An 18,421-nucleotide genomic window follows, 5' to 3' on the forward strand; every position below is an offset into this window, starting at 1 on the left:
GCCCAAGTGATTCTGCATAGGGCCAGTGCAGAAGCGGTGCAAAGTACGGCAGCCATCAAGGTATCAAACTGGTCCACAGTCTCTGAATAATTCACTTCTGTTAGCAATGGCACAAAGATAAATTTCCCTGTCTGTAACTTAAGCTGACATGGAGGGGAGAGCACAAAAGGGTGAGAGTGACAGCTGAGTCACTTCTGTTAACTTGCGAAAGTCCTGTTTGTGTGCCTCAAAAGAAGAATATATTAAAATGGATTAGCCAGTCATACAAATAAGAACAACATGTACAGTTATTTCAGCTGGGATAAAGTCATAAAGGCGATCAGTTCTCATACTTCATATGTGAAAGAGAATTCACACAAGGGACAACTTGCCCCAAATATTTAGATACACATATTGTAAGTGTGCACATTATTTTCTTGAGCCTTCAGAAACATCACAGTTTTACCAGACCAAAGCTTTCAGTGTTTGAAGAGGCCACCAGAAACCACAGCTTGAAGGAAGGAGTAATGATTTTACACTCCCAATTTACTTTCTAAACCTACTATTTTTGTCCAAGTTGGGATTCTTTTCCAAATGGTTTTAAATCCCTTTCCCATAGTAACTCGAAAATTACCCAGTAAATATGTGGAACAAATGTTGGCTTTAGAGTAAACCAGTATTCAGGCATTTCTCCAAAGCCTTTTTTTTTTTTGGATTGTAAAATAAGTTTAATGGTATAGAGCTGTTGCAGTTTAGCATGTGAATGACACATTTATTAGCACAAGGACTTACACTAATACACGTGTGTCTACCATGTTTCAGACCTGCTCTTTTCATTTGCAGATTGTTGACCAAATAGAGACATTACAGGCTAGTATATTAGTTTTATTGCTATACATGATAATCATCATCATCATCACAATACTTTGCACTTTTATTAGGCTTTTTATCAGGCAGGTCTCAAAATGTTTTGCAAACATTAGCTAACCAAGCTTCAAACATTCGCATGTTAGAGGTAGCATCACTTTACCCACCTTGGAAATGCAGACTCCTCTGCAGTGGAGTGTGACGGTTGTCTAAAAGCTCAAAGCAACACCACACAAGAGGAAATATAGTAGAATGTTGTTTCCAACTGAAATTTCAGTGTGGAATTGAGGTGGGCAGAATCTGGGTACCCAAGATGAAATTTGACCAGGACTAAGGTTAAGACCCCCTAGTCTTACAAAAACTGCCATGGGAACTGTAATAGGCATATACATGGTCAGACTCTCAGCTAGGTAGATGGCCAGTAGGGATTACTGATATTTATTTCATTTCTCTGTTTTTAAATCTTTTAAACATTTACTGAGAAGCATATGGGTGTATACCGAGGGCTTGTCTATACAGTGTGTTAATTTACACTAGGGGTGTGTAAATGCTAGTCTGCACCTATGGGTTGCACACTCACTAACCCGTGTGGACCCTGCTGGCACACACTAAAAGTTCCCTTGTGCACGTTAGTGTAGTCCTGTTTCAAAGAGTACGACATTAATGTGTACTAGAGAACTTTTGGTGTGTGCCAGCAGGATCCACACAGGCCAGTTAGTGTGTGACTTGCTAGTGCAGGCTAGAATTTACACACCCCTAATGCAGAGAAGCCTATAGTGAGTCCGTCATCCTTCCCTCATCTTCCTTCCCCCATTCTCTCTGACTCTTTGATACACCCAAGTGTTGTCTGGTCTTAAATTGGGCCCTGATCCAGCAAGTTGCTCAGTTCCCATCAACTGGGCTACAAGTAGGTGCAGGAGTTTGCCCATGCAGAACAACTTGCAGGACTGGGGCATTCATCTGTTAAACCTTTCAGGCCAAGGACTGTCATATACTATGTGTTTTTACAGTATCTAGCACAAAGGAGTTCCGATCCTGACTAGAGCTTCAAGATACCACTATGGTATAGATAAGAAATATTAATAATCGGCACCTCATGTCAAATATACCACTTCCACCAGCATGGTACCCCCACACCTTATGCTGAGGCATTAGTTTACTACTAACAGAAGGAGACAGTACCACATCTTGCATCACTGTGGTGTTCTTGGAGGTCTCCGCCCAACCCTGTGAAATATGTGGAATCTCACATGATCACAGCACAAGGTGGCAGCCTACAGGTACAGTAAGTGCCTAATCCTGCTCCCATAGAAGCCAGTTGGGTTTTGTCATTGACTTCAATAGGAAAAGGATTTTGCCCTTGTTCTACTTGCTGATCATTCTTATGCACAATATCTATTTCTAAATATATCTAACTTGGTCATTTTGGGGTGCGCAAAGTATGTCCTTTTTGAATTTCAGAAAAAAAAAAGAAATGTTTTAGTTATTGGAACTTAAAAATCTCCCAGTGATCACTTTTTCTGTGTTGCTTTTAATTTGAAAACAGACAGATTTAATATAGAATAAAAATTATTATTCCAGTTGAAATCTAAAATGACAAGCTTTTAACCTGGAGTAAATTGTCCCAGAGAAAACAAAGGTTTGTACTGGGAACACTGACTCACATGGGACTAGAACACTGTGATCAGAAATTCTAAGAGTACTAGAGATTAACATAGCATTAAATCTTGTAGTTGTAAAGAAGACACAACAACGAAACCTCTTCTGCCCATGACACCCTCCAAGCCCAGTTGCCTTATGTTTCTCCCTTCTCATATTTTGTGTGTGTGTGTGTCAGGTTTTACTTTTGATTGTGCCTGCTCTCCTCTTCGATGACTACCCTGCTGCCTTCCAAGAACATCCATACACACTCAGTGAATTATGCAGTGCCACCTTATGTGCCAAACGTAGATGTTCAATTGATGAACATCTTTTCCTGCCTGACAGGATATATAGAAACAGCCCAGCTCGACAGACTCTTTGAATAGCGCAGGAGCCTTTTTTACTTATGGGGTTGAGTTCAGAACTTGAAAGCTGGGTGTATTCTTGCCCAACTGACTAGAGTTCCAATAGGCATGAAACCCTATGAACATGAGAACAGGCCTTAGAGAGAAGTATATTTTGCCGTCCCCTATTTTTCCATCTATATTACAACAAGCAGAGTGTGGTCAATTTTAGACGGGGAAAAAAGAATAAAATACACCTTTAATTTACTGGCTGGCAAAAGCTTGTAAGATGGGTTGGTTTATAGAGGGAAACAACAGACATTCAAGTTTCTCCAAGTCTCTGTAGCAAGAGACAATAGAAAATGCATGCATGTAACAGAACAAAATTCTGGTGTTCTGAGAAGCAGCACCAGAAACTTCTGCTATCTCTGGTTACTATTAGAGCTGTGCAAATAACTGATTTTCTTAGTTCAGTGGCTGAACCTAAAAAGTTTTTAAAAAATTTCATTTGGGGTCAAACTTTTTTTCTTTTTTGAGTTTTCTTGACCCCTTTAAAAAAAAATTGAGGTAAAAGTTGAATTGAAAAAATCCTTTTGAATAAAAAAGTTATGTTTAGAAAATGTAAAAATAAAATGTTTTGATTTTTATCAACATTTTTTGTTTGATGACAACTGTTTTTGGCAAATTTGCAAAATGTTTTGGCTAGTCCAAATCTGCATGAGGGATGGGGGGAGAAGAGGGCAAAAAAAGTTTTTGTGAGAAGAATTTTGCCCATCTCTAGTTACTGCGAAGGGCCTGTTTTTGGAAAGACAGTCTCTCATTTTGCACACGCAACTTTGCACCAGCAATTACTTGCACGTGTGTTTCTGCACTATCAAATAATTGTCAAGATAGGATTTAGCTATCTAACTATCCCACATGTCAGGGATTAGGTAAACAGTTAAATTCCATCCTGTTTGTCTATAGCTAATCAATCCTAAACTGAATTTGCAAAATTAGACACCTAGATTAGGTCATTTGGAAATTTAGCCCTTGATGTCTAGGTTCTTAAAATCAATGGATGCTATTGATATCACTGCATTATATTTTTAGGCCCTGGTTCAGGGCTTAAGCTCCAGAGGCAACTTCAAAGCGCTGTCTACACAGCTATTTTTAGAGCCCTGGCACAAGGCCTGCTAGCCCAAGTATGTCGACCCCGCCTGGGAGGTTTGCTGCCACAGGCTGTGTAGACATACCCTCGGAAAAAGGAGTGTGTTCTTTACTCCAAGTTAGCTGATGCATGAGAGCTAACTCAAGATAAAATTCTGGTGAAGAAAAGGTGGTTTGTAGTTTTCACATGAGTTAATAGATCAAGGTGGACCCTAGACGACTTCTCCATAGTCTCACCTTCACTTGCTAACTCTTCGAAAAATACAGTCTACTTTGTCTTCATTAGGATTTTATCTAGTGTTAGCTAACTTGAGTTAAGAAAACACCTCTTTCCTAATAAAAAATATGCCATAAGAGGGGCAGCACAGAAAACACAGCAAGGGTAGGGATGGTGAACCCCCTTCAGAGATGCCCCTCTTAGGGTGTGTTTTCACTAGGTGTGTTCTTAACTCAAGTTAACTAAGGGCCCCCAGCCTAAACTGAACAGTCTTGAGGGCCTGTCTTAAGTTACATCAGTCTCCCTGGGCTACCCTATGGGCTGGAGCACTGCCTTGAATCTCCACAGCTTCATCTCCTGGCAAACCTCTCCCATTCCCTATGCCTGGGTTTGCAAAGGTGTCCTCAGTGAAGCCTTACAGATGTCCCTGAAGTGCCTGAGATGGGCAAATCCTCCCCTGGTGCATATACAGGGCCGGCTCCAAGCACCAGCCGACCAAGTACGTGCTTGGGGCGGCTCCTTGTAAGGGGCGGCCAATCTTGGAGTGGCAGGGGGCGCTTGGGTTTTGGTTTTTTTGGTTCGGTGGGGCGGCGCTCGTGGTTTTTTTGCTTGGGGCAGCAAAAAAGTTAGAGCCTGCCCTGTGCATATAGGGGGGTTTATGACCCCTTTATGCCATTTCAACTGCTTTACTTGGTGTAAAGGGGCTGGAGTAGCCATGAAAACCTCACCCCCTGTCTTGATTAGTTCATTGGACAGCAGCTGAGGGAGAGGGAAGTAAATTGCTGGGAAGGAGCCTGGATGTGAACTTGGGGGATTGTTGGGTATGGGTGGGAAAAGTATGGAACAGGTTTTTTGGGGGTGGAGAGGAGGGATTGTTGAGGAGCTTCCCCCATGCAGACCCTGGCTAACCCCTAGCCTCTCCCATTCAGTCAAGCAATCTGCCCCTGCCCCCATGTGTTCCTGCACCCTCATGTGTCCTTGCACCCCGTGTCCACGTGTCTCTCCACCCCCACTCAGACACCCACTATATCCATCCCCATGTGGCCCTGCACCCCTCCCCCTGTCCCCATGTGTCTCTGTGCCCCCACCCAACCACTCCCCTGTCCCTATGTAGCTCTGCATCCCCCCATCACCATGTGGCCCTACATCTTCCTCCCCCCTGTGGCCTTGTGCCTCCACTCCCATTCAGCCTCTGCCCTAGTCTCTCCTCCCGCACTACCCCTTATGAGCCCCTGTCTGATCCCTCCCCCCCAGCAAGCAACACTGTCTGTCTCCCCATAGCCCCTGTCTCCTGACCTGGCATGGCAGGTGCTGTGAAGAAGGCAGGCTCTTTCTCATCCTTTGTTGGACTGTAGCTGCTGCTGCTGTGTTCTATCACCAAAGCTCCCTCTAGTGGCCAAAAGGCAGAACTGCAGCAACATTTCAGCAGAAGCTTTTTTCTTCACAAAAAATTAAAAATATGTGTGGCTCATTAACTATGCACACGCGCAGTAGCGCAGAATCCCCCTAGGAATAATAAGCGTTCACAAGGATGGGACTTTATTTGCAACTAAAGGACAGTTTGGCTCACTTATGTAGCTCTTTTTAAGCAACAGTTCTCAAAATCAGGCCATGAGTGAAAGCCCCTGACCCCATAGATGTCAAAGGCAAAACTCTCATTGACTTCAATGGGACCAGGATCTCACCTCACCTCTTTTTTTTTTCCATATTGACTTTCATGTTGGTAGTGTCTACAATAAATCTTTTCAGCTGCTTTTGTTATCTTGTTTTATTTTAAAATAATTTAGAAAAACCCTCTAAGTTGAGGAAAAACCCAGATGGTTTCTTGAAAAATCATTTTATTTTATGTATTTGTTACAGATGTTTACAGTGCACCCCATCCTCTGGCCACTTTTCCAGGCTTTAGTGTAACAGTAACAACATTTTCCAAGTAAATTGTCTGTCCTTTTGGGTCAGTAAGTGTATTTTCACGGTGTCCTGGAGAAAGCTGAGCACACTGTCGGTGTTTAATAAATACTGATATAAGGAGACAAATCTTCCATAACCTATTGAAGCAACATCACTTTAGGAGACTGACAGGAACACCTTCCCTGTAGGCCAGAGGCTAGGGTCTTTTCAGCACTCTTCAGTTGTGACAGTCACTGCAGTGTAGGGGATCCCCTGGTAGTGTAGAGAAGGTGTAGTGGCTCCCATGGGTATGTCTGCACTGCAATGTAAGCCTGTGCTTGAGCCCAGGCTTAAGCCTAATCCGCCTTGTTTCTACACTGCAATTGCACTAACCCAGGGCTCAGACCCAGGGTCCCAGGACCCTGCAGAGCTGAAGGGCATGAGCTCGAGTTAAGCCGGGTCCCAGGGTCTGAGCCCTATCGCTGTGCAGTGTAGGTGCAACCCTGCTTGACTCAGATCCCAGAAGTCAGCTGAAAGTATCCTAAAATTCCATGAGACAACTTCCTTACTCCTCTCTATCCCAACAATTTGCAATCCACTTTTTTGAAATGCAAGCCACGCTCTCCCACCTCCGCCCTTTGCAAACGGCAGCAGGTCAGCTTTAACCCAGTCTCTTCTGATCACTGGTCTGCAAACACACTGTCATAGAGCCAGGGGTGAAAGTAACTTACAGGACTTACCGGTACTGCCGGAGTCCTGAGTGGGGGGCATGGCCTCACCCGGAAGAGGTGGGGCCTCTCAAGATTTAAAGGCCCTGGGGCACCAGCTGTGGCTGGGAGCCCCAGGGCCTTTAAATCAACCCGGGGCTCCCAGCTGCAGAGGTGGCTGGGAGCCCCCGGGTCTCAGGGGCAAATTAAAGGGCCCGGGGCTCCGGCCGCCGCAGAGCTCCGGGCCCTTTAAATCCCCCCCGCAGCTCCGGCAGCCGGAGCTACGGGCGGGATTTAAAGGGCTCTGGGCTCCCCGCAGTGGCAGGGAGCTCCGGGCCCTTTAAATCCCGGCCCCAGCCTGGGCGCCGAGCTGCGGGCGGGATTTAAAGGGCTCTGGGCTCCCCGCCATGGCGGGGGGGCCCAGAGCCCTTTAAATCCCCGCTGCAGAAGCTGGTGCGGTCCAGCATGGCGTACTGGCTCTTGCCAGTACGCCAGACCGCACCGGCTTGGCTTACTTTCACCTCTGCATAGAGCCTCCTGGGTTTCCCATGGAATGTAAATTGAACAAGCTTTTTGCAAAGTGAGATGCTTCCTGGCAACATGCAGGGTGGGCAGTAAAGTTTTCCTGCAGTGCACCATGGCCCTAGGGCTACAGCAGCCACATTTTGGAGGGAGGGAACGCTTGGAACTCTGAGATATGGCGACTTTGACTCGGGTCTGTGCACTGCAGTGTGGATGCCAGAGCCCCATGTTTGAGCATGGGTTAGAAAAGTCTTAACATAGAGTTAAAATACAATGTAGATGCTCAAGCCCAGGATTCCCTAATGCAGATCAGCTGATTCAAGTCCCACTAACCCTGGCTTTACATTGCAGTGTAGACGTACCGCCATCTGCTGCAGCCAGCACAGGGGTTTGGACATGGGAAAAGGAGCATGGGTAGGGTTTTCCCACATCCCTCTGGTCCCTATATCCCTTTCACGGCTAGTGTAACTAAAAGAGCCATCCAACTGCTGTAAACTACTGGGAACCTCATGGCATAGTGCTGGCCTAGGGTCAGGGACTTTTGTACCACCTCCTCCACCCTCCCTAGCCACAGTCAAAGATCTAGGTTACTCTCTGAGGCCTGGTCTACACTACGGGATTAATTCGGATTTAGCAGCGTTAATTCGAATTAACCCTTCACCCGTCCACACAACAGAGCCATTTAGTTCGAATTAAAGGGCGCTTTAAATCGATTTCTGTACTCCACCTCGACGAGCGGAGTAGCGCCAAAATCGATTTTGTTAATTCGAATTAGGGTTAGTGTGGCCGCCACCACCGAATTAATGTGGTTAAAAACCGAATTAATGTGCTTAGTGTGTCCGCGCACAATCGAATTTATACAACCTGTTTCCCAAATTCGAATTATCTAAATTCAGATTAATCCCGTAGCGTAGACATACCCTGAGAACTCCAAGGATTTAGGATCTTCCTGCATCTTCATCCTCAGATTTTTATGTTATTTGTAATTTAAACCCAACCCTTTTGTTTAAGGAAGATGCTTCTTATTCTTCTAGTTGAAAAATTATCCTTGACAATAGCACCAAGAGAGGTTTTTATTTGTCCTACTTATTTAAATGGAGTATTAACTCTGAAGCCCAGTTTTGACAACTTAAATGTCTGTATTGTAATCAATATCATTATTGAGAATTGTAGCAGATCGAAAATAGCCAACTTGTGAGTGTTGTGTGTGTGTTGATTTGGGCTATATCAGACATTCCATAATAAGGCTGCAAGTTCTGAATACAATACTTGATGCAACTGCAGTTAATACTACTTAGTATTTCTTGGGAGTGAATTCCCTGAAGCTTTCCATCATCCTGAATATGATTGAACTATTCCTTGCAGTCAGTGGGAGCTCTGGGAGCTTGACACATTTGAACATCAATTCCAAGTTGGGCTCCCAAAAATTGAGGCACCACAAATCAGTGGCTGCTTTTTGAATATTTGGCTCTAAACAATTTACCCATGGCTACAGAGTCAGTGGCACAGCCAGGACTGGAACTCAAGAACTCAGACAGGATTAGGGTGAGTATAGTCAACTAGACCACACAGCATAATAGAATACTAATTATACTATTTTACTGTATATGAGCAGCTAATCATTTATTCCTTATCAAAATCTAAGATGCCACTGTCATTTTTGTATGCCACTTTTCTCTTAGATGTTGCCCTGCCTGTTATATTTTCGGGAATTGTGCCATAATGGGAGATTTTAACTTGCCGGATATAGATCGGAGAATAAATGCTACTAATATTGGTAGGGACCACTTATTCCTGGATGTGATAGATGACGGTTTTCTTGATAAAATTGTCACTGAACAAACAAAAGGTGATGCAGTTATAGACTTGGTTTTGTTAAGTAGTGAGGACATCACAGAACAGCTGGTTGTAGTAAATAACCTTGGCTAGAGTGATCATGAGTTGATTCAGTTTAAATTAAATGGAAGGATAATCAAAATCAGGTCATTCAGTATGTTTTTTTATTTCAAAAGGGGAGACTTTTGGAAATTAAGAGAATTAGTTAAAGAGTCAATTGGACTGAAGAGCACAAGAACTTGAATGTGGAGGAAGTTTGGAATTTCTTCAGGTCAACTATAAAAAAAACTGTCTGAAATTTGCATCCCAACAGAAGGAAAAAAACTTGTAGGGAAAGGCTCCAGACCCAGCTGGATGAATAACCACCTCAAAAAAGTTATTAGAAGTAAACAGAGACTCTATAGGGAATGGAAAAAGGGGTTGATCAGCAAACTGTTGGAATAAAGGGAGAATTGCTAAAAGTCAAGATGAGTTAGCTCTTGCCAAGGAAATGAAAATAAATAAGAGGTTTTTTAGTTATATTCATAAAAAAGGAATGATGAGGTTGGGCCATTATGCAGTGTGAATGGGAAAGAGATTAAAAATAATCTAGGTATGGCCCAAAAACTAAATATATACTTTGCCTCACTTTTTAATAAGGATGATAATCTGGAACATGTGCATGAAGTCAGGACAGCTGATGGAAATGAGAAATGGAAATTACCACATCTGAGATTAAAAAAAAACCAAAAACACGTAAAGAGCTTAATGCATTCAAATCGGGGGTGGGGGGTGGATAATTTCCATCCCAGAATGCCAAAAAACTGGCAGATGAGATTGCTACTCTGGTAGCAAAGATTTTTAATATATCTATCAATTTGGGTTTAGTACCATATGACTGGAGAACATTGTACCAACATTTAAGAAAAAGTGATCTGGCAATTATAAATCTGTTAGTCTGACTTCCGTAGTGCAAGGTTTTAGAACAAATTGTGACAGAAAGAATAATCAAATTATAATAATAATATATGGAGATATCCTATCTCCGGAAGGGACCTTGAAAGGTCATTGAGTTCAGCCCCCTGCCTTCACTAGCAGGACCAAGTACTGATTTTGCCCCTGATCCCTAAGTGGCCCCCTCAAGGATTAAACTCACAACCCTGGGTTTAGCAGGCTAATGCTCAAACCACTGAGCTATCCCTCCCCTCTCATGGTGGTAAATGGTAAAGGGAATGTAATGAAACATTGGTTTACCAAAAGTAGTTCATGACAGACTAACCTGATTTCCTTTTTTGAGAAAATAATTGTTTTTTAGATAAAGGAAGTGCACTAGATCTAATTTACTTGGATTTCAATAAAGCATTTGACATGGTACCACAGGGGAAATTATTACTTAAATTAGGGAAGATGGGGATCAATACAAGAACTGCAATGGTCCCAGGTGCTGTAAAGTCCCAAGAACTGTAAAGCGGACAACAAACTAAAGGTGAGACGGCAAACAGTTTTTCTGAAAGGAGAATTATCTGACTGGAAGGAGGTTACTAGTGATGTTCCTCAAGAATCGGTCTTGGGACCAATTTCATTCAATATTCTTATGAATGACGTTGGCACAAAAAGTAGGAGTGTGATCATGAAATTTGCTGATGATACAAAGTTGGGAGGATTGGAATATTATACAGGGAGATCTGGATGACTTTGAAGAAAAGAGTGATAAAAATGGGATGAAATTCAGTCTAATAAGGTCTAATAAGAATTTCTACTACAAGCTGGGGGCTCATAGTTGGAAGCAACTGAGGAGAAGCGAGGCCTGGGCGTGTGGGTAGATCAGAGGATGACTCTGGGTCACCAAAATGATGCAGCTGTGAAAAAGGCAAATGCAATTCTAAAATCTATCAGGAAAGGCATTCCCAATAGCTATAGAGAAGTATTAATGCCATTGTACAAAACAGTGGTAAGACATCATTTGGAATACTGTGAACAATTCTGGTCATCCATGTTCAAGAAAGATGTATTTAAACTGGAACAAGAGCAGAGAAGAGGCCCTAGGATGATCAGGGGAATGAAGGGCCTACATTATGAGGACACTAAAAGAGCTTTGCTTGTTTAGTCTAGCAAAAAGAAGGCTGAGAGGGGATATGATTGCTCTCTATAAATAATAGGAGAGGAATACCAAGATGGGTGAAGAGCAATTTAGGCTAAAGGACAGTGTTGGATATAAATTGTCCATGAACAAATTCAGTCTGGAACTTAGAATATGATGTCTAAACATCAGAGTGGTAAGGTTCTGGAATAACCTCCCAATAGGTTTTTTGGGGGCAAACAACTTAATTAGTTTTAAGAGACAGCTGGACAAGTTTGTGACTGGAATTGTATGATGGGGCTGCTTGTGATGGTGGGGACAGGGCTCAGCAACTCTGGAGCTCGCTTTTGGTTAATGTCTTAGGTTCCTAAAAGTTCATGCTTCAGGGTTTCAGCTGGCCACCTGCAGGGGTTAGGAAGGGATTTCCCTTCCTCCAGTGTATTCTGGGCGTGGGTTTTTTTTTTTGCTTCTTTGTTTGTTTAATCTCCTTCCTCTGAAGCATATGGGATGGCCATGGCTGGAGATGGGACATGGCTGGACAGGGATGGACAGGGCTCTGAGGCAGCACCAAGCATTCTCTCTCTCTCAGGTGCTTGGCTGGCTGATTCATGCTCACATATTCAGGGTCTAACTGATCACCATACGTGTGGTTGGGAAGGAACTTTCCCCCGGGTCAGATTGGCAGTGACCTTGGGGGGGTTTTCACCTTCCTTCTTTGCAGTGTGTGGGTGAGGGTCACTTGCCATGAATGACCTCCAAATGCCAACTGGCAGAGGACACAGATGTACATAGGGACACAAGGATCCCCTGGGTTCACCAAAAGAATGTCATGTAAGTTCTCTAATGAAAGCCTGTGTCATACTGGTCATCATAACCATTGCAGCATATATGTACAGAAAATAAGTGAGTTCTGTATACATGCTGAAAATTATGTTTCTGTTGTTAAAGTCAGGTCACTCAAAGGTAGTACATCTTGAGACAAACTCTTCTGAATACAATATGGGAGGTGGGAGATACTTATCTCCCTAGCTTACCACTGGGATTGTGGGACTTAAAATAGGAATCTATTAGCATACTGAGTCAAATGTTAATGAAAAGCTTGTGGAGACTTCAGAAGGAAATTAACAAGAGGAGGTAAATAGCAGCGGCATGGGACCTATTTTCAGGTGAACATCAAAGGTCTGGTCTAGTAAATCTGGGAATGCAGAGATCTGTGAAGACAAGTTGCCATCTTGGCTGAAAATACTGGGAACAGGACTTGGGAAAAACTATCATATAGGAAACAGGGGAGTGTCTTGTGAGTCAAGTTGAGGCTCTAGAAAGCATGTTATGATTTTGTTTTATATGTAACTATTTGTCTCCAAAATTCTTACTATCATTTGAACCTTTGTTCCTTGACAATAAGCTTAGCTTTGTTTTCACTATAAATATATCTAAGTGCTGGAGTGGTGATCCTGAGTTGAATCTTGTAAACTGGTGTGTGCTCTTCCCTTGGGAGTAGCAAATCTAGGAGCTCTCTGAGTGCCCAGTGGAAAAGGGGACACTTGGAGGACTCGGGGATTGATGTGTGCCTATCACTGAACTATAAATAAAGAGCAAAGCCTGTGGGAGCCTGGAAGGCAGTGCTTGTGTTGCCAGAAGCTGGTGGAGTCAGAGAACTGATCACAACAGGCCCAGACAAGATTTTCTCAGGGCAGGTGGTAGGTAGGTGCCTCACAACCCCGGGTATCCCTGGGAACATCACACTAGGATTATCTGGGTATGTTTCACTTTCATTGCAGGGGCTTTGGGCACTGGTGCACCTCACACCCTCCTATTCTCTGCCTGTGGCACATAATAATCTAGTCTTCTGGGGGTTGTAATACTTTGATCTTATTTTGGTTGTTGGGTTTAGTGTGGGGCGCTGGGTGGTGACGGTGGCCTGTGATATACTGGAGATCAGACTAGATGATCTGGTACTCCCTTCTAGCCTTAAACTCTGACTCTAACTCCACTTAAACAAGAGTGTCCCCTACCGTGACAGTGGCCCTGATGCAAAGCTGCCTGTCTGTTTAAAGATATTGTGCTAACAAAGAAAAAATATTGGAAGAGATGCTGGAAAAATATTATTGATGAGGCAACTCTGCTTAAGCTTCTAAATTCCATTTCCATCTCACTTCAAGAATTATGCAAAATGACTGAGGGAGTTCAGAGGCTGTAGAAACTGATGGGAAAAGCCTTTCCTTTCATCTATTTTAGTAAAACTTGCAACTGCTAAAAATGTTTCCTCTTTCCTGAGATGATAATTTTGTCCCTCTTGCGGCATCATCCGTCTCTAGTCCTGTGAGGAGGAAGCTATTTATTTCAGTCCTCTTGTTTAAAGTTGCTTCAGCCCTTGAATTCCCCTCCTAATCCAGCCTTTGCCTCATCTTTCACCTGCCCTGGCACTAACCTTCCTCCATTCACACAGCAAACAGGAACAGAGGACTCTGCAGTCTGAATGGCAACCCACACACAGTGGGCTGACATGGGAGCAAAAGTCAGGCTTATTTGTTTGACACCATTTCCACAAGATCAATGCTGACAGACAGCCTCCCACCAGCCCCCTCAGGCAACCAGCATGCTCTGACACTGAGTGCAAGCAGCTCAGAGGATGCCAATGCTCTGGGTCTATTACCTGTTGCCTTAGAAACAAACAAAGGGATGTATTCTTTATTTATTCATAGAGTGATATACTGTGTGCCAAGTCTTTTCTGAAGCTTGGGGGAAGTATTTAAAAAAACCCACCACAAGTTAGAATATCAAATTCCAGGAAACAAGTCAATTCTGCAAGCAAATACGAAAGCAAGATGCATAAAGATAGCTACTGGGTTAGATCACTGACTGTTGTCTTTTTGCTAAATATTATTAGGTCATGATTGCTATATTCAGAGCAGTTTTCTCTATGACACCTGGGTTACACTGAAAATACATAGGGAATCTTAATGCTGGTACTGGACAATGTTTGTTTTCTCTTGCTTGAGCAAGAACAAAAAGAAGGTTAAGGGGTGACTTGATTACAGTCATGGGGACTGGGGAACAAATATTTAACAATGGGCTCCTCAATCTAGCAGAGAAAGGCATGACATGATCCAATGGATGGAAGTTGAAGCTAGACAAATTCAGACTGGAAATTAGGTGTAAATTTTTAGCAGTGAGAGGAATTAACCATTGGAACAACTTAACGAGGGTGGATTCTCCATCACTGACAATTTTTTAAATCAGGATCAGATGTTTTTCTAAAAGATACTCTCTAGGAATGACTTTGGGGAAGTTCTATGGCCTGTGTTATACAGGAGGTCAGACTAGTTGATCCCAATGGTCCCTTCTGCCCTTTGACTTTATGAATCTATGAATTCCAAATCAGAGATTTAATTAAAGAAAACTCAAAGATGTTTCCCAAATATCAGGCAGGGCTGTGGAGGGTCAATGTGGTGTTGGGATTGTTCTAGAGAAAATTAGATGGTCCAACACACTCTCTTAGGTGAAGGATTAATTTATTGGTGCAAAAAAACAGAAGTGCTGAGGTTAAAACAACAAACGTGGATTACACTTTAAAGCGATCTACAATTATTCCCGTGAGTAGTCCTAGTCACCCAGAATTAAAAGTAATACCTGAGAATTCTACTTTCTGGCACAAACCGACGTTCTTCCAGCATCTCTATAACCCTAGAGTTGCCTAATCTTCCCTTATTTTCTGTAGACCCAGTTCCATTAGGGAGGGAGTTTCGGGCAAACACAAGTTGAACATTTAGCTTGTTTCATCAATCCCAATATATGGCCCGAGATGGCCCATTCCTAACCCTTATGCAAGTCCTAGCTGCAGCTGTGCTGCTGCATCAATGCCAGCTTCTGAGCTTTCCTCATTAGGGAATGTTTCAGCAGGTAATTATAAGTCTGGATAAATTCTTCAGACCAGTTTATAAAAATTCTGGTGGTTATTTGACATCCAGAAGCACTACTGTGACGACAGCTTGCTTTAAACCCTTTCCTGTGCATAGACAAGGTTTGCTGCTTCCCAAGATTAAAGATGTCAAATCAGGCCTCAAGGGTTGTATTGTCAAGGGCAAAAAATACACACGACCCAACCATTGTGAACTACTGCTGGGCACTCTGGATACCCATGAGAAACTCTGCAACGTTAGCTTCTCTGCGTCACAGCAGCGTGCAAACCGGGGGCCAGGACAGTTTAAAAATACTGCAACTGCCACAGATTTCCCAGGCCATATATAGTTCACACATCTCACAGTAGCAGGAAGGAGTTACAAAGACACACAGAGAAACAGAGGGAAGAAAGCAAGGGATGCGACTGTCAGCGTGCAACAAAATGGACTAAAAATAATCTGTCACCAAAACAGCTCCGTAGAAAGCTGCAGTAACGTGGCCTTTGTTACTCATCTGCTGTGTCAGAGAAACCAAGAGAGTGCCCGATCTTTTGTTATAGGGAGAGGACAGGAAGGAAGATCTTGTTTCCTGTAAACAGAGAGAGAGAGAGAGAGAGAGAGATTTATAGGTATTATTGTTTTGACAACGGAAGGGCTCCCTGAAGTTTGCTCAGCAATTCATTCCTGACAGATACCAGATCTGAGCTGCTGGTTCTCTAGAGAAATATCTCCTATGGTGATAGTGTGGGAAGGGACACTGAGGACAGCTGAAAGCTTTGATGGCTTTGCGTTAGTTGTCTAACAATATAAAATGTAATCCTGAGAAGTCTGATGCCATATTACCAAAATGGAATGCAGCCCGTGATTTGTTGAATGCTTTGAAACATGTCTCATCTGCCTGCAGTGGGCAGGTTGCATCTTGACCTGAAAATAAACCAAATCTGTCAAGCCTTATTTTGGTGAAACAAGAATGTTTATTCTGTTCACCCCTCCACCTCCAAGCAGCCCACTGTGACTTCCAGCTGTGTTTTTACCCTGACCTTCCTTATATCCACTGTGCAGGGAAAGCAGCAAAATGCCAAATATTATGTCTTAACATGTATCTCCTCGTCCACCTTATACTAGTTTTGGGCCTTTTTGGTGACAAAAAGAATTTGTCAGAGTTTGCCATGAGAGCGGATTGTTTAACCTTGGCCTCTTGGAGTGACCTTGCCCATCAAGATTTTCAAAAGCCAAGTGAGCACCATTTAATTTGTGGCTGGAGTAAAAATGAAAAAGTGATGCTATTCCCCTAAAAAAAAAAGCCAGTTAAAAAAATTAAGTACCAAGACTTTTCTTTTACTGTTTGTCATTTATATCCTGAGGGTCTGGCTTTCTGAGCTGTGAACAGCCTCTATCACCTTCTGGGATCTGATGTGAGAAACAGAGAGGGGCCCAAACCAAAAGCTCAGATGCCAAACATCCCTGAACTTTGGAGAAGTTCAGATCTGAACATACGTCTCTATTGAGAAGAGGAAGACTGTGACATCAGTGATCCCAGTACTGTGCTATAGAGATAATACTAACTACACCGCTACCCCAATATAACGCGACCCGATATAACACGAATTTGGATATAACGCGGTAAAGCAGTGCTCCGGGGGAGGGGCTGCACACTCCGGCGGATCAAAGCGAGTTCGATATAACGCGGTTTCACCTATAACACAGTAAGATTTTTTTGGCTCCTGAGGACAGCATTATATCGAGGTAGAGGTGTAGTAGTCTGAAGGAGACTTCCAGAATACTCAAAATGGAGCAGAGTGCTAGAAAAGAGGAAATGTATTAGACATTTCTTAAACTTTAAAGTGCAGTGGGAAGGAATCAGATAGGTGTCCTCTACTTAAGGATAGGGAGGGTTTCTAGCAGCTGAGGGGGGTAGTTGTAGGGAGCCGTGAGACTAGAATCTGGGTTTACAGAGCCTGGGACATCTGACGTTTCCACATTCCCACCAGGAGGCCATACAGAGTTATATCTAATATTAGTGTGGAGATTAGGCACTGCAGGAAGCACCACTCCAAGGGACCAGAGTGACAGCATCCTGCAGCTTTTTGATTGTCCCATGCTTACTATTTAACCCTGGAGGGTGGCCCAGGAAGTTGTCTGGGCAACCATGCAGGCTTCTGGCTTGTTGTAACTCCAGCCCTTGCCTTGCTTTCTGAACTCCAGTCTCTGACCCTTGTCTGACTCTGACCTTGCCTCTTGCCTCCTGATTCCAGTCTTGTATCTACCTCTGGTCTCTGACCCCAGCCTGATTCTGACTCTTGCCTACTGATCCTAGCCCTAGCAACTACTCTGATCCCTGCTCGCTGACTGCCACCTTATGGCTGTGCTTGACTGGTGGACTCCAGCCCACCTGTGACCGCTAGGCCACACTGCCTAAGCTCCAGTCCCTTACTGTAGTAAGGAATGTGAACTTTGAATGGCGATAAGAAGGCATTCTAGGATCTGGATAGGAGTGTAAGAAAGGTGGTTAGGAGAGAGCTGAAGGATCAAGGCCACCGGGTCAGGCTAAGATATCCTGAAAGTGCATTATCTGAATGTGTGTGATACTAGGTTCTGAAACTGAACATGGCATTCAGGCTCATAGACTGACTGCGGTGAAAGCTTAATATAGAACCAACCCCCTTTTAATATGCTTCAGTTACAGTTCTGTTTTCAGGATTGGAGTACCTCTAACCTGAAGGCATACTACTGTTCATACTACTAAACACCACCCTATACCGGAAACCTACTGACCGCTATACTTACCTTATGCCTCCAGCTTCAATCCAGGACACACCACATGATCCATTGTCTACAGCCAAGCTCTAAGATACAACCGCATTTGTTCCAATCCCTCAGACAGAGACAAACACCTACAAGATCTCTATCAAGCATTCTTAAAACTACAATACCCACCTGCTGAAGTGAAAAAACAGATTGGCAGAGCCAGAAGAGTACCCAGAAGTCACCTACTACAGGACAGGCCCAACAAAGAAAATAACAAAACACCACTAGCCGTCACCTTCAGCGCCCAACTAAAACCTCTCCAGCGCATCATCAAAGATCTACAACCTATCCGGAAAGATGATCCCTCACTCTCACAGATCTTGGGAGACAGACCTGTCCTCGCTTACAGACAGCCCCCCAACCTGAAGCAAATACTCACCAGCAACAACACACCATATAACAAAAACACTAACCCAGGAACCTATCCTTGCAACAAACCCCGCTGCCAACTCTGTTCACATATCTATTCAAGTGACACCATCATAGGACCTAATCACATCAGC

Source organism: Terrapene carolina, unplaced genomic scaffold (assembly GCF_002925995.2).
Source record: "Terrapene carolina triunguis isolate 2854851 unplaced genomic scaffold, T_m_triunguis-2.0 Scaffold85, whole genome shotgun sequence".
Lineage (NCBI taxonomy): Eukaryota > Metazoa > Chordata > Testudines > Emydidae > Terrapene > Terrapene triunguis.